Here is a 13,619-nt window from a genome sequence, read left to right on the forward strand (position 1 = left end):
TTCCTTCATATAAAATCAAGATGCTATACAATTGAATCATAACTCATATCATTGCACAAAATACAGCAACATTCAATGCATCTGTTAGTCATTTCACCTCTTTTGATTACTTGCTCAAAAGTTAGAAAAAAGAAAATTGCTTATGTTCCACTCATCTTCTTCCATTGACTCCTCTGGGCTTAGGGAATTGCTGTAATGGTATAGATAAACAGTAATCACAGGTCAGCTACTGTAGTTATGTGTAATACTTTGAGTGTGTCCTTCAGAGTTTGTTCTAACCAACAGGTCAAGTAACGTATTTGAAGAAGCCAAGGTGCATATGCTACATATGCCCAAACCACATCTAATGAAGGAATTGACACTTGCCTAATCCTCCCTCTCTTGGCATTCACCAGGCATAACACCACTAGTTTAGATGTCTACCTCCCAGACTTCCACAATACTGTCAGACTTGACATTTTTTTTACATCCATATGCTGGAGGTATGCAAAATAAGGATAAAGGTTTTCATTATTCCTAAATACATACTGTGCTCTTCTGTATCACTTATACCATCAGTCAGTGAGAAAAAAAACATGTTATCATAATTTATTTTGCAGAGTACAAGCAGTTTTATTGTTGCACTTCTTAATGTGCTTTATGTCAATGAAGATGCCATTATCCAGTCAGTTTTCAACTCAAACATTTGTAAACAGTTATCACATGGCAAGAAACTTTTGTTACTTTTCTAGGATTTGTTGGATAATAGCATGTTGTTTGTGAAACCAAGAATCTATAATAGAAATTAAATGGAGAAGGGAAATAAACTGTCAAATTTAATGCAACAAAGCAAACAAAATTAGGGAATAGAATTAGTTAGACCAATATTGTCAAAAGTAAGTGTTCAATTAAAAAAAAATTAAATCGATATGCGAACAGCCTGTGGCAGTTTTTTTCTTGTGACTGACTGAAAAACAAATGTATGAAGTGCAGATTTGACAGATGAATGATTTATTCTTCTCCCATAGACTCCATTATTCCTGGCAGTCACATAAAAACAGTTCCAGTTTTGAAAAAACAACTCACGAACCACATACAAGTTTTTTTTTTTATGGAAACTCCATAAATTGGTAGATAAATTGATACAACTTATTATTTCCAGGAAGTGTCACATGGTTATTCTCATTTTTCTTGAATGTAAAGGTGTCAGAAGCACCTTTATAGTCTTTTATGCTTTCACAGTAAAAGTACTAAACAAGATGATATGAAATGTAGCATAAACTAACCTATGTTCTAAACCATGCATAAACCATAAAATTGTACTTGTTAAACAAAGACTTTAACAAGCTGAATGTGTATTACTGGAATTTTCAAACACGCGTATTTTCTTTCATACTATAGTTCTATATTGATGAAAGTTTCTCTTCTTTGCCCATTAAAGTGTTGGTATGAATCTTATCTTGCTCACTCCAGCTTTCATACCCCACTATATTGCTCAAAGCAAGTTAAATCTTGTGCTTCTTTCCACTTCTGCCTTATTCCAGATTCTTTTGTAAGCTCTCCATTATTACTTCAAGTTCACTTTTCTTGATGACAGCTTTACGTTCTTCGTGCAGGTGTCTTTTTAGTGGTGAATGGTAAAGTGACTTACACGTTAGACAATTTCTTTTTTGTTTTTAAACCTGTCTTCTTTAATCTTGAATTTGTTGTCTATTTTCATTATTTTGCAAAAAGAAAAATATTTCTGAGACATTTTCAGATATGAATTTACAGTTTCCAATCACTTCTAACAACGAGTTGCCTAGTGCTCCTACTCTGCCATCTCTGGAGTCTAACAACACCCCTGTGTTTGGAAGTTGGCTTCTTTACATTCAATTGATCATACATAGAGAGGTTCAGTCTTACCTGAGGCCTGATGTATTTCTTTTGCAAGCTCAGTGTTAGGCAGACTGATGAGAATTTGTATTATTTTGCGAACTCCATCCATACTGAAACAGCTAATTACAAACCAAGAATTTTTATCATGCTTTCTGCACAATTTTTGTGACTAGTATATTAAGTTTATAATGTCTAGAGCTTTTCTTTTGTAGCTTATAACTCTTCTCCTTCTTTGTTGTGAGGACAGTCATTTGGCTAATTATCTGGTCTTTTCACCTTTGCTAGACATTGTTAGGCATGCTAAGTGATTGTTGATCTATTGTGAGAAGTTGTTGCCAGCAATGCCTTGTCTTCTGTTTTTATCATATTAGGATGTCTTAGCTTTACATTGGTTAAATAAACCATATTTCATTTCTTAAAGGTTAGATACCCTTCTTAATCTTTGGGATTCAAGACATGATGCCATTGTTTTAGCTAAGCTCAGTTTTCTTAAATTTATCTGTCCCTTATAAGGGTTTTGCATTTTTTTTGCAACTGTTGCCTGAGGTCTATCACAGGTCTCCTATTCAATTTTCAAATAATCTTAGTCAGTTATTGACTTTGGTAAAAGTGGTAACTTCTGCTTTCTTGTTGGTAGTTTAGTTGGCTTACTGCTGAGATTTTTGGAGAGTAATGCCTTGCTTGAGAAAGTTTGATTTCCTTCTTCAGCCCTTAGAGTTCTCAAAGAAGAATCTTTTCTCAGATGTTAAATTTTTGCAGGTATTCCAAGTCCCAAATCTTTTGTCACTGGCCTCTCGCTATTCCCAATCTCATACCAGAGGGTTTCCTGTATTTTCCATTTCTTTGCAGTACCAAGGAAGATATATACAGTTTTCTTGGTTTACAATGGACTCGTTTCTTTCCTTGTGGTGGCACTTTGCACTTTGTCTATAGATGATGATATTTAATATTGACGTTGCCTGTTTTCATATTCTAAGTTTTTAATCTTTATGTTATTATTTATTTATGTGCAAAAGAGACAAATTTTCAGTTTTGCACTTTTACAATTGGCCTTGCATCTGCCCTATACTTCTTTTGCTAACAGTCAGATCTTTATATATAATGTTCCCTGATAGGACATTCACACTCACCTTTTATATGGACTGTTGACTTCACTCATTCCTTTAGACCAGATCCTCATGTGCTCCTTTATGTAGCCATTATAGCAGTGGTTGTTAACCTGGGGTTCAATCGAACCCAAAGGGTTCGGCGGAGGTCAAGACACACACACTGTGTGTGTGTCCGTTTCGTTCACCCCACTCGTATGATTCGTGACGTCATGCTCCACTTGGCCATCATTCTTCACGTCACATCCCTTGGTCTTAATATTTGTGCTGCAGGGAACTTCGTGCGCTTAGCAGTCGACTTGTGACTGTAGTAATCGTGCGTCATTTGTGATTTTATTCCTAATCTTTCAATGCCTTCATACTATGTAGAGCAAAAAACAGAAAGTGGTTGGACGAATACGTACAATATGGATTCACGTGCATAACAGAACATGATGGGAGTCAGCGTCCTCAATGCATGATTTGCAATGCCAAGTTGAGCAATTCTAGTCTAGCACCGGCAAAACTAAGAGAACACTCCCTAAAGCTGCATGGAGATGGGAAATACAAGAACACAACGCTTGCTGAATTCAAGGTAAAGAGAGCCAGGTTCGATGAAAAGGCTACTTTGCCTGTTCTCGGCTTTGTACACATCGACAAACTGATCCTCACAGTATCGTACAAAGTTGCGTACTTGATCGCAAAGCAAGGCAAACCACACACCATTGGTGAAGCACTCGTAAAACCAGCTGTGTTGAAAATACTTCCCCACTAGAGAGTCATATCCAGCATGGGTGAGACAGCCGTTCACGTTTAGTGTTGCGACAGCAGATATCAATCATGAATACCTCGACGAAATCATTAAACTTCAGCAGAGCCAAGTTCAACAGCAACTTTTCAAAACAACAACGCTCTGAATTCACTTTGTTGAACAAGCCTAGTTGTCCATGGACAAACCATAGATACATTTCTCCACATTTACTCTCAAACAATCTTTTTATCAACAATGGGCAGTGTTGTGAACAAAAATATGACTTCAGTCCTTCATAAATCTGGAGAATTCTTTTAACAGCTGGTAACAAAGACAGAAATCATGTATTTCTATATTGGAGAACCTTCTTGTAATCAATTTCTACAAACTCGCAATTCTTTAAGGTGTGTATCATGCACAATGTAAATATAGAAATACTTGTAAATTTTGACCACCAAGCTTTCCACTTCAATAGGAAGGACATCAGCTGCAGTTTGTACAATATGAGCACCAAAACCAACACCCACAATAATTCTGTCAAGTTCCTTCTTCAATTGACTATATACATTGCTTTTTCCCTTTCTATTTACACCTCCAAAATTTGTATTGCAGTTGTCACCACAATAAGCAACAATTTGTTTGATAAATCATGTTTTCTTAAAGTGGACACCAAGCAATTCGTCAACATTTCTGATGTCACTCCAGGAACCAACTGAAAGTCTATAAGTTTTGCTTTCACTCCTTCCTCTGTCAAAAAATATCGCACCAACATTATACCTGTAATGGTGCGATATTTGAAGCATCTGCTGTAAGTGAAACGAAATGGACCTCCATTAAGTCTCTATTCAATACTTCTGCTACTAAAGAAACAATTTCATTCAAAATAATAGCCTTATTCTTCGTTCTGGCAGAACTGAACTTTGGTTCAAATAACTTTGCTATCAGTTTGGAAAAGCAATCAGCTGTTTTAAAGCTTATGTTATGGACAGCACTGTGATAAGCAAAAGTTGCTTCTTTGGCAGCTATTACCAAGTCACTCTCTTCAGACACAGTTTTTTTTAAGAACACATCAACTCTTGAACTTTGAGACTGCACTTGAACTGTTTAGCACTTTTTAAATGGTCTTTTATGTCTGAGCAGCCACCATGTGAAACAAAGAACTCGGATGAACACTGCAAACTTTTGACTCTGTCCTCCTTGTCACAATTTTTTTTTCAAGGATGGATATTATTTTTGCAATTCACTGTTGAATGTGCACTTTCTTTTACCGGCTTTGGACATTATGATTAGGATTAATTTCTAAAATAAAAGAACGAAAATAATTCAGCATATACGGTATGACTAATATAATAAATAAAGCAGTCACAAAGCACAAACATTTGCTCAAAGAAAGCTTTGCATATGCTGCCGCTCGATGCTTGTGCAGCTACCATTTCGCGCGTATCTCCGATAGCAACCCACTTATGAATCATTATACTTGTACAGGTACTGTATCAGCTGCCTGTGAATTTCGTCTGATGCAATACCTTTTAAAATTTGCATGCTACAGCATATGGCTCCCTATGTCCATCAACTAATAAAATGAAAACTTAAAAATCATTTTTAGTCAAACCAAGACAGGACTCTATGCAGATTTTAACATTTTCCGTTTATCCTTTTTAGAGTTTATGCCTTTTCATGAAAAACTGGGACGTTCTGAGACAATTCAGTGTCAACCAGGACGAAGTAGTAAACCGGACGAAACATTGGGACAGACCTCTCAAACCGGGATGTATTGTAAGCCTATCAGTAAAGGAACAATCTTCTCAGGCCCGAATCTAGGAGAATAAACATTTTTATTTAACATATTACTTTACAAATATTTAACTTTATTTTGCATATTATATCTTCCTGAATTAATAATTTTATACACATATACCTACTGATTATGAGCTGGCATTCTATTGAACGGACGAGCCTTTTTTATGCAATTTCATTAATAATATTTCGAAAATCGACTACTTTGGCCAGAGCATGTTCACAGTAGAGAATTGCCAGTGACTATAATCGCTTTTGCTTCATTGTTGAACGTGTGCAACATTTAAGTCGTTTTAACTTAGAAAACCTCCGTTCGCCGGTACAATTGATCGCCATCAATGACAAGTACATTCTGTATGTATTTAAGACATTGGGGAAAACTTCTCCAAGTTGATGCTGCATAAGCATATTGAATGCATGAAGCTCTACACTGAACAAATCGTTTGCGTCGTCAGAACGGCGGAAAACAGCAGCAAATGCAATTGCAGAGTTCCAGTGCATTTGTGTTTTTTATGTTGTTCCATCATTAGACCGGCATGCTTCCTGTTATCAAATACATTGACGAAATCAGTATTTCCAGCTGAGAATAAGCGGCAGTAGAAGCAAAAAGCTTTACTAGTTGCGGGTGAGTAACAAAGCCATGAACGTTCTGTTTTTTCCTTTGTCAATGGATACACGCGAAGAAACATATTTTGTCCAAAATAACGACGCTGATCTTTGTAACCACACTTTGATGCTGACAAATTGGCATCCTTATGCTGGCAGCGTAACCGAAATGGACATTTTCCTTCTCCCGTCTCAGATTCAGTTAGTTGGGCTTGTATCTGTGGTTGTACAAGCTGTAACTATAGTTCAACATCCAACACATAATCAGCGGTTTCGGATTGCTGCGACGTTGAGGCCCCTTCTGTTTCCAAGGTAGATGAAGGGACATTTACAGGGACAGACGCTGGAACAGCTTCATGGATAGTAAATAAAGTTGCACCTTCAGTGATAGGCGAAGCAGAATGTTCAGAGCCAGACGTAGTGGCAGTAGCCGCAAAGTACTGTTTAACAGACTTTGTGTCTGCGATGACCCTCTCTAGAGACTAAGTTTTTGCAGTAGTGTACTTTCGTTTGCTACTTCCACTTTCATAAGATCGCTTAGACATTTCACCTCACAATAAAAAATCTGAAATAATAATAAATGAAATTAGTAAATGTAATAATAAACATAAAAACTTAAAATTGAAATAAATGTAATGTAGAAAATTTGGGGGCCCGTGGCTGCAGCCCACATAGCACCCCTATAGATCCGGGTCTGAGTCTTCTCGACATGTTGATGTTACGAAACAATGTTAATTAATAATAAACATGATATTAATCACATTTGTTACTAGATGGCGCCAGCTGTACATATATTTATTGGTTGTTGATGGTGTTTCGTTTTTTACTTTTGTTCTCTCTTGGACGAATTAGAAAAAAAACTCATTAGATTGTACTTTGACTAGCATTACAGAAAACTGTAATGACGAAAACTAATACAGTGTATCCTGAAAAATATGATTCTGTTTTGTACTTTGATTAGGCAAGTGTAAGAATCATACGAAATTAATTGGAAATAAACACGATATTAATAACAAGGGTTTTAGTACGTTTTTATGCATTCATAAATAGTACTTTGATCGTAACAGTACTTTATATTATGAATGATTCTTGAGTCTCTTGTGTATTGCTTTCAAGGCCTTTGAGACTTTGCAATAAAGTTTACCTTCACTATCATTTGGTGCTGAATTCCACTAACAATATTTTGATAAGTAAGTATATATGCAACCCGTACTGAGAAGCTTATTAATTTAAAAAAGTATACTGATAGAAGTATTTGCCAGTAAACACCAGAAAGCGTGGCGCCAATTTCATACCTGCGCAGGATGTGCTTTTACTCGAGCTGTTGTTAACACTTGCGATAAAAAAAATGGGCGTGCTTTTCACACAGGAGTTTAATCAACCTTTACTCGTGGACCTCTTAGGTTAACATTGTTTCTTATCCCGAAATTTGTTTCATTTACCGAGTAACCTTATTGTAAAATGTCTGTTCAGTTATTTAGCTGATGTGATATACAACATGACGCTCATCCACCCTTTATTTTCTGCCATACAAATAAATGTTTATTTTTGAAAAGGGAAGGATTTTTTATTTATATATTGGTGATAGTATAAATCTGTTTTACTGTTCTATTATAATCAATTATAAAACTTCAAATCATTGTAACTTGTAAATTCGGAGGGAATTTACGTGCAAAGTAACACCCAAAGAATGTCAGGAACAAACCTATTTCTTCCGTTAATTAACAAATGACAAGTAAAAATCAGTTTTGCAAGCACCCGAAGAACAATAATTATAACGGGTAAGGCTTCATTTTTAAAATAGCACATATACCTGTCGGGGGATTGGTAATGTTTAAAATATTTCAGTAGAAAATTGGCAATGTGACGTTAATAAAAGATAAGTTAAGGTTTTGTCTCTACACTACAGCTAACCTAAAATTTATATTTATTGCGTAGTATGACCTTACAATACCAATTACAAAGTCTAGGTAACCAAAATTTAGATTATAGCTCATAAATCCCATACACCTTTTTAATTTGAGTCGTATAATATATATACTCAACAACAGAATATAAATTTATACAAGATATAAATATTGCACTGATGTAACAGAACTATACTACCCCTGCATAATTTCTGAACCAAAATTATAACCTCTAAACCTCGACCCATAAAACTAAAGTAGCTGTGATATCTCAAATATAGTGATAGTAGTAAATTACCTTACTTATAAAGGTTAGTGCATTAGACACTAGTCGATGAAGTTTGAAAATTAAAACTTGTTTAAGGAACTTGTAGTTATTTTATGTTGAGTCGAAACTCCCTTTTTAGATTTGTTTTTTTTAAAAAAGAGGTAATAGCGATAGTTTTAATAAGGTACTGTTAAAGTTTTAGTGACGAAAATACATAGCTCCACGTAGAACGTTAGATTAAAACTTTGCTGTATGTTTACTAACATTTAGCTCTTCAGTGGCTATGTCCAAAATTCTGAAACAAACATACCTACATACAGATGTTCTGCTCTTATTACGATGATTTTAATTGACAAAGGGGATATTTAGTATTAACTAACGTTTTCTTCCTTCAACAACAGTATCTCTTTGACCTCTTTGTTAGAAATGTGTACTTAGTAAAAGCATTTTCACTTTACGCACCCTAATCCCCGTCGCTTCTCTGTGTTTTTATGTATTGATTTTCTAGGAGGTGGGCAACCGCAAATACATTTGATGCTGATGTATTAATATATTTTGACAATGTATGGTGATTTTTCTACCATTTCAAACAATACTCATAATCACAAATTGTAAGCAACTCCAGGAAAAAATAGATTATTCGAACATTACCCCTTGTTGAACAATTACGTGCCTGTCTCTAGATACGAAACAAATATATTATTTTACTACTATACTTTAATACCAACTAATTGTGATTCTTTGTTGATGTTGGTCAAAGAAAGTTCTATTGTGCATATGATGCATTTTATCTGATAAGAAATACAAGAAACCATAATAGTACTATTTAATGTATCTGCAACATTTTATATCACTGTGCAACATGTCAGGTACTAGAAGCTACCATGCTTCTTAATCATGCACTTAGGCCATTTATTGTATTTTCTTTAAATACTAACTCCGAATTCTGAGAGAAATTTTTAATACAGTGAACTTTTGTCTTCACTTGGAATGTGCATTTTCAGTTTAACAATGAAATATTAATCAGAAATATTTCTACTATATATGTACAGCAGTATCCTTTTTCTTTTTTGTGTAGACCTGATTGTAGACAATCATTATAGTTTTGTCATGCTTATTTGCATTACTTGATGGATTTCTTGTAAAAATGTGGGAAATGTTTTACAGTATATTTTGTCATTTATTAGTATGTTTTTCTGTCCAAAATGTGTTCAGGTTACTCTTGTGAAGAAAGATATTAGTGAAACAACAGTGTATTTGAGAAAAGAATTCAATATAAATCACTATATTTTACAGTGAGATGGATAATCTGTCCATTATCTTACCATGTATATCCAGTCTAACAATATATGGTGAACGATAATAGTCTTACAAGTGACAAGTTCACCTCCCCATTGTGAGTTTTAGATTCCTTCATATTTTCTATTAACTCTGCCTTCTCCTTGTTGATGTCATTCAGCACATAGGTTCTTAATGACATTTTCTTATTGTTACTGTTGGTTTTAGTTTTCTTCAGCTGTTTTTATATACAAATGTGTCTTGAATGTTTCTTTCTTAAATATCTTGAGAAAATGGGTTAAAAGGTGCAAATGTACTATGACTGTCGCTGTACTTGTGACATCTCGAAAACTGGATTTTGAATATCAATGTCCTTTAATACAGTTATTTATTTAACTTGAATATTTGCCAGAAGTGGAACACATTAAAAGTTTCACAAAAGATGTCCAATTGACTTATTTTTGTTAGATGTTTGTTTGGTATTAGATCCATTGAAATAGTGATGTTTCACAAATCTTAAAGCTGGTGTTTCTGAGCAATATGATGGCTCAGTAAACAGTCAAAGAACATATATATAAACTGTATTAGAATTGACATAAATTACAATAAAGTACACAAGAAAAATTTCAGGCATATGTAAAATTAGTACAAGTGCTTACAAAGTAGCTTTATTCATGCTCATTGGATAGTGAAAGTAACTTCTGCAGTTAAATGACCAAATTTTATGAAAATAAATCCTTTAAATTTTTATAATTTTGCTGGTAATAGAGGACTGCATTATAAATTAAGGTATGCTGTACAAGACCAAATTTTTCCCTTAAACAGCCAGTGTTTCTCTAGCTTTCCCTTTTGTCTATATTTTGATCAACAAGTAACCAACCACAGACTAACAATGGATAGAATGGTGTCAGTTTGGTAAATATACATTAGATTGACTTCTAGTGAACAACTAAATTTATGTATTTTTGAACAATTTATTAATTGTAAACAAAATATTTGTGTGAGATATGTTGGACTTACTAGAATTGATTGTTTTAGAGAGAGAGTTATGAATATTCATTTTAGATATATCTTGTAGTATGACTTAAATATAAAGACGTGTATGAACTACATATTACCCATACTCAAAATTTCAATAATAATTAATACAAAAATATCATATTTTATTATTTCAAATTTTTTAGGTGTTCCTGGTGCATAGAAACCATACTGGAACAGTTCAGGTAAAAAATATAGTAGTTTCAGCTACACAGTAAGTAATAGTCACAGTCCTGTTTTCATATGCATATTACTATATGTAATTTGTTTATCACCCACAGTCAAAATATTCACTTGTAAGAGGTTATGTTTTTGTCTTACTTTTTTAGATGGAATAGCTTACATTTACAAATCAAAATATATTTTTTTGCAACAAAAAGAATCAATAAGAGTGCACAACATTCACAATTTTAGAAACTAAGATTGCTTTCATGTATGTTTAGAGTGTGAGTACCCAGCATTTGTCAACTTCCTACACTGGCCTCTTAGCAGTCAAGTAGGGCTACTAGAAATAAAATGGTGACAAACATATTCAGAGTGTTAGATAGTTATCTTTTGTAACAATTACAAAAGAACACAGAGGCATGGAATACCAGGTAGTTGTTCAACTTAGTGAACTGTTGTTTCAATCTTAATTAGGATCTCAATCTCCATACATTAACTGTATCAAACACTGCATCAGTGCTTCTGTCAGAAATGAGGACTTGTTTCATCCTACAACCAAGTGAAAGAGACTATAGACATGGGTTGTTGTCAGTTCATGGTGGTAGAATTCCACTTCTGCTGGTAGCAATTAAAGTACAGTAAATAAAATAAAATTTAAATACTTTAAGTAGCACACGTCAATAACATAGTCATTTTCATATGATTATGTAATGCCAAGGTTACCTGTTATGTCACTGTTGAAGTGCTTAACCTATTAAGATCTTTTAAGGTCACTGCTTGTAGTTAATATTTCAACCTTCCTTGGAACTCATGGAATCATTTTTCATTAGTATATTCTGATGAGAAGTGAGAATAATTGGTTTTGTCATGGGGCATGACATTACTGTAGTGTGAGATAATAATTTTATGTAATTGAAAGAGTCCAATATTAACATATTTAATAGAATTTAGTGCTTTTAAAAATGGAAATTATGAATAATGTTCTCCATGTGTCAGAATTTTTATAACAAATTGACAAATTTCTGTAAAAACTGAGACAAAGTGTATAAATGAAGTATATATGAATTTAATATTTTTGAGGATCCATGAGTGTGAGAAAACAATATAATTTACCTGTTATATGCATTGCCCAGTACTAGATATAAATATAACATTTTTGAACTTGTAAGATTTTGATGATCATTTTGCATCATATTCTGAAGTTTATTATTAATTGAGAAAAATTATGATTTAAATGACAATAAATGTTTCCCATATGTTTTAAAAATTTAAATATTTTTAAATGGATGTAAAACTACACAGTTAAAAACTTAGTACATTGTGTTTTATTCAAAGCTATTAACAATGAAAAAAAACAAGAAAAATGTGCTGAATATATTGGATTTCAAATAACTAACATTTATATTTTAAAAGTCTTCAAATTTCATCTCACTAAATAGTACAAATTTATTCAATTTTACAAATCCTGTGCAGGAACTTTTCTCAGTAACCTGGCAGTAGAATGATGTTTTCAAATACACTTGCAGTATCTTTTTAAGTTTCACAGTATTGCTGAAAAGAATGCTTGTTATGTTAAATATTGGATAGAATATCCAACTCAAAGTACTGTTGATGGGTGTTTTTCATTGAAAAACTTAAAACTTTATTTTATGTTCACTTCACAATATAACATGACCTTATAGTTCGACTGAAAACAGGGTAAAGAAAAAAAGCAGCTCGGTAAATTCTTTTAAAAAGATTTATCATACAGAACTAGGAATGTCATGAACTTTATATAAATAAATAAACATACATACATATGTAGAGAAAGATAGAGAGGAATTATATTATACTGGTTTATAGTCTACAATGAATATAATTATTACATTGTGGAAAACTTTCAGATGAACTTAATCAAGAAAGTTTAAGCTTCACTGGTTATGTATTTAGAGCTAAATTGCTATTTTAAGCAGTTTCAAATTTTAACTAATTTTTGTGATAGAAAATAGATAAAATTACATATACCAAATGTTTATTAAGAGAAGAAAACTAATGAGTTACAATTGAAAAACAGCTTCAACTGAAGTGTTCTGATCAAATTTCAGTTTTTGTTGCTATGGGATGTAGCATACTGTCCAGTATATTCAGGGCAGGTTTTGAGCATTAAATGACCTCATTTCATAAATCTGCTAGCTTATGAGGGCAGAGTTTCATAATTGTGTTTTAATGTTGTTACTTGAAGAAACTTGGTATCAGTGAAGTGATAAGCATATTGGTATAAAAGTTTAATAGATCAGAATTAAACCACTTAAAATAACTATGTTATTCATGTGGTTGTCAACACTGAGAATGCACAGGTGATAAAAGTATAGGAACTTGCATTTTCAAAACATATGTTATATATATATGTTAGAAATTTAATAATAGGAAAAAGAGATTCCCTGCTCTTATTATAAAAGTAGTCTTAAAAGTGTACATAGTCATTCATGTTTAGAAAGAAATGCAGAGCAGTTCTAGGCTGTAAAGTGATATATTTCTTAAATCAATTGGCTATGTCAAAAACTGCATATGGTAGTCCACTATTCTGTAGCATTCATCTGTGAATGAACGCATGATAATAACATGACTCTTTTTTTTGTGCTTGTGTGTGTTTTTTCTTATAGCAAAACGACATCAGGTTATCTACTGAACCCACCGATGGGAATAGAACCCCTAATTTTAGCGTTGTAAATCCGTAGACTTACCGCTGTACTAGCGGGGGGTATACTCTTTTTCTGATGGTCAGTAACACACATTTTAAAATTAAAATTGACAATTTTAGTGATATTCGTATCAAGAAAATTACTAAGGATGAAGATGTTTCATTATAGCCAAAGGGTTTTATTTTT

The 13,619-nt window shown here is 33.3% G+C and overlaps 1 long non-coding RNA gene across 11 annotated transcripts in view; it reads left to right on the forward strand.

Moving 5' to 3' along the window:
- Window positions 1-13,619, forward strand: part of LOC143232825 (uncharacterized) — a 35,335-nt gene that overhangs the window by 7,027 nt on the left and 14,689 nt on the right. For 2 of the 11 annotated variants that reach the window (XR_013017788.1, XR_013017787.1), the window contains 2 exons: window positions 5,356-5,469; window positions 10,734-10,801. This is a non-coding gene — a long non-coding RNA (uncharacterized LOC143232825). The other 9 variants (XR_013017793.1, XR_013017790.1, XR_013017791.1 and 6 more) reach the window with 7 other exon arrangements.

This window comes from Tachypleus tridentatus, chromosome 11, assembly GCF_004210375.1.
Source record: "Tachypleus tridentatus isolate NWPU-2018 chromosome 11, ASM421037v1, whole genome shotgun sequence".
Taxonomy (NCBI): domain Eukaryota; kingdom Metazoa; phylum Arthropoda; class Merostomata; order Xiphosura; family Limulidae; genus Tachypleus; species Tachypleus tridentatus.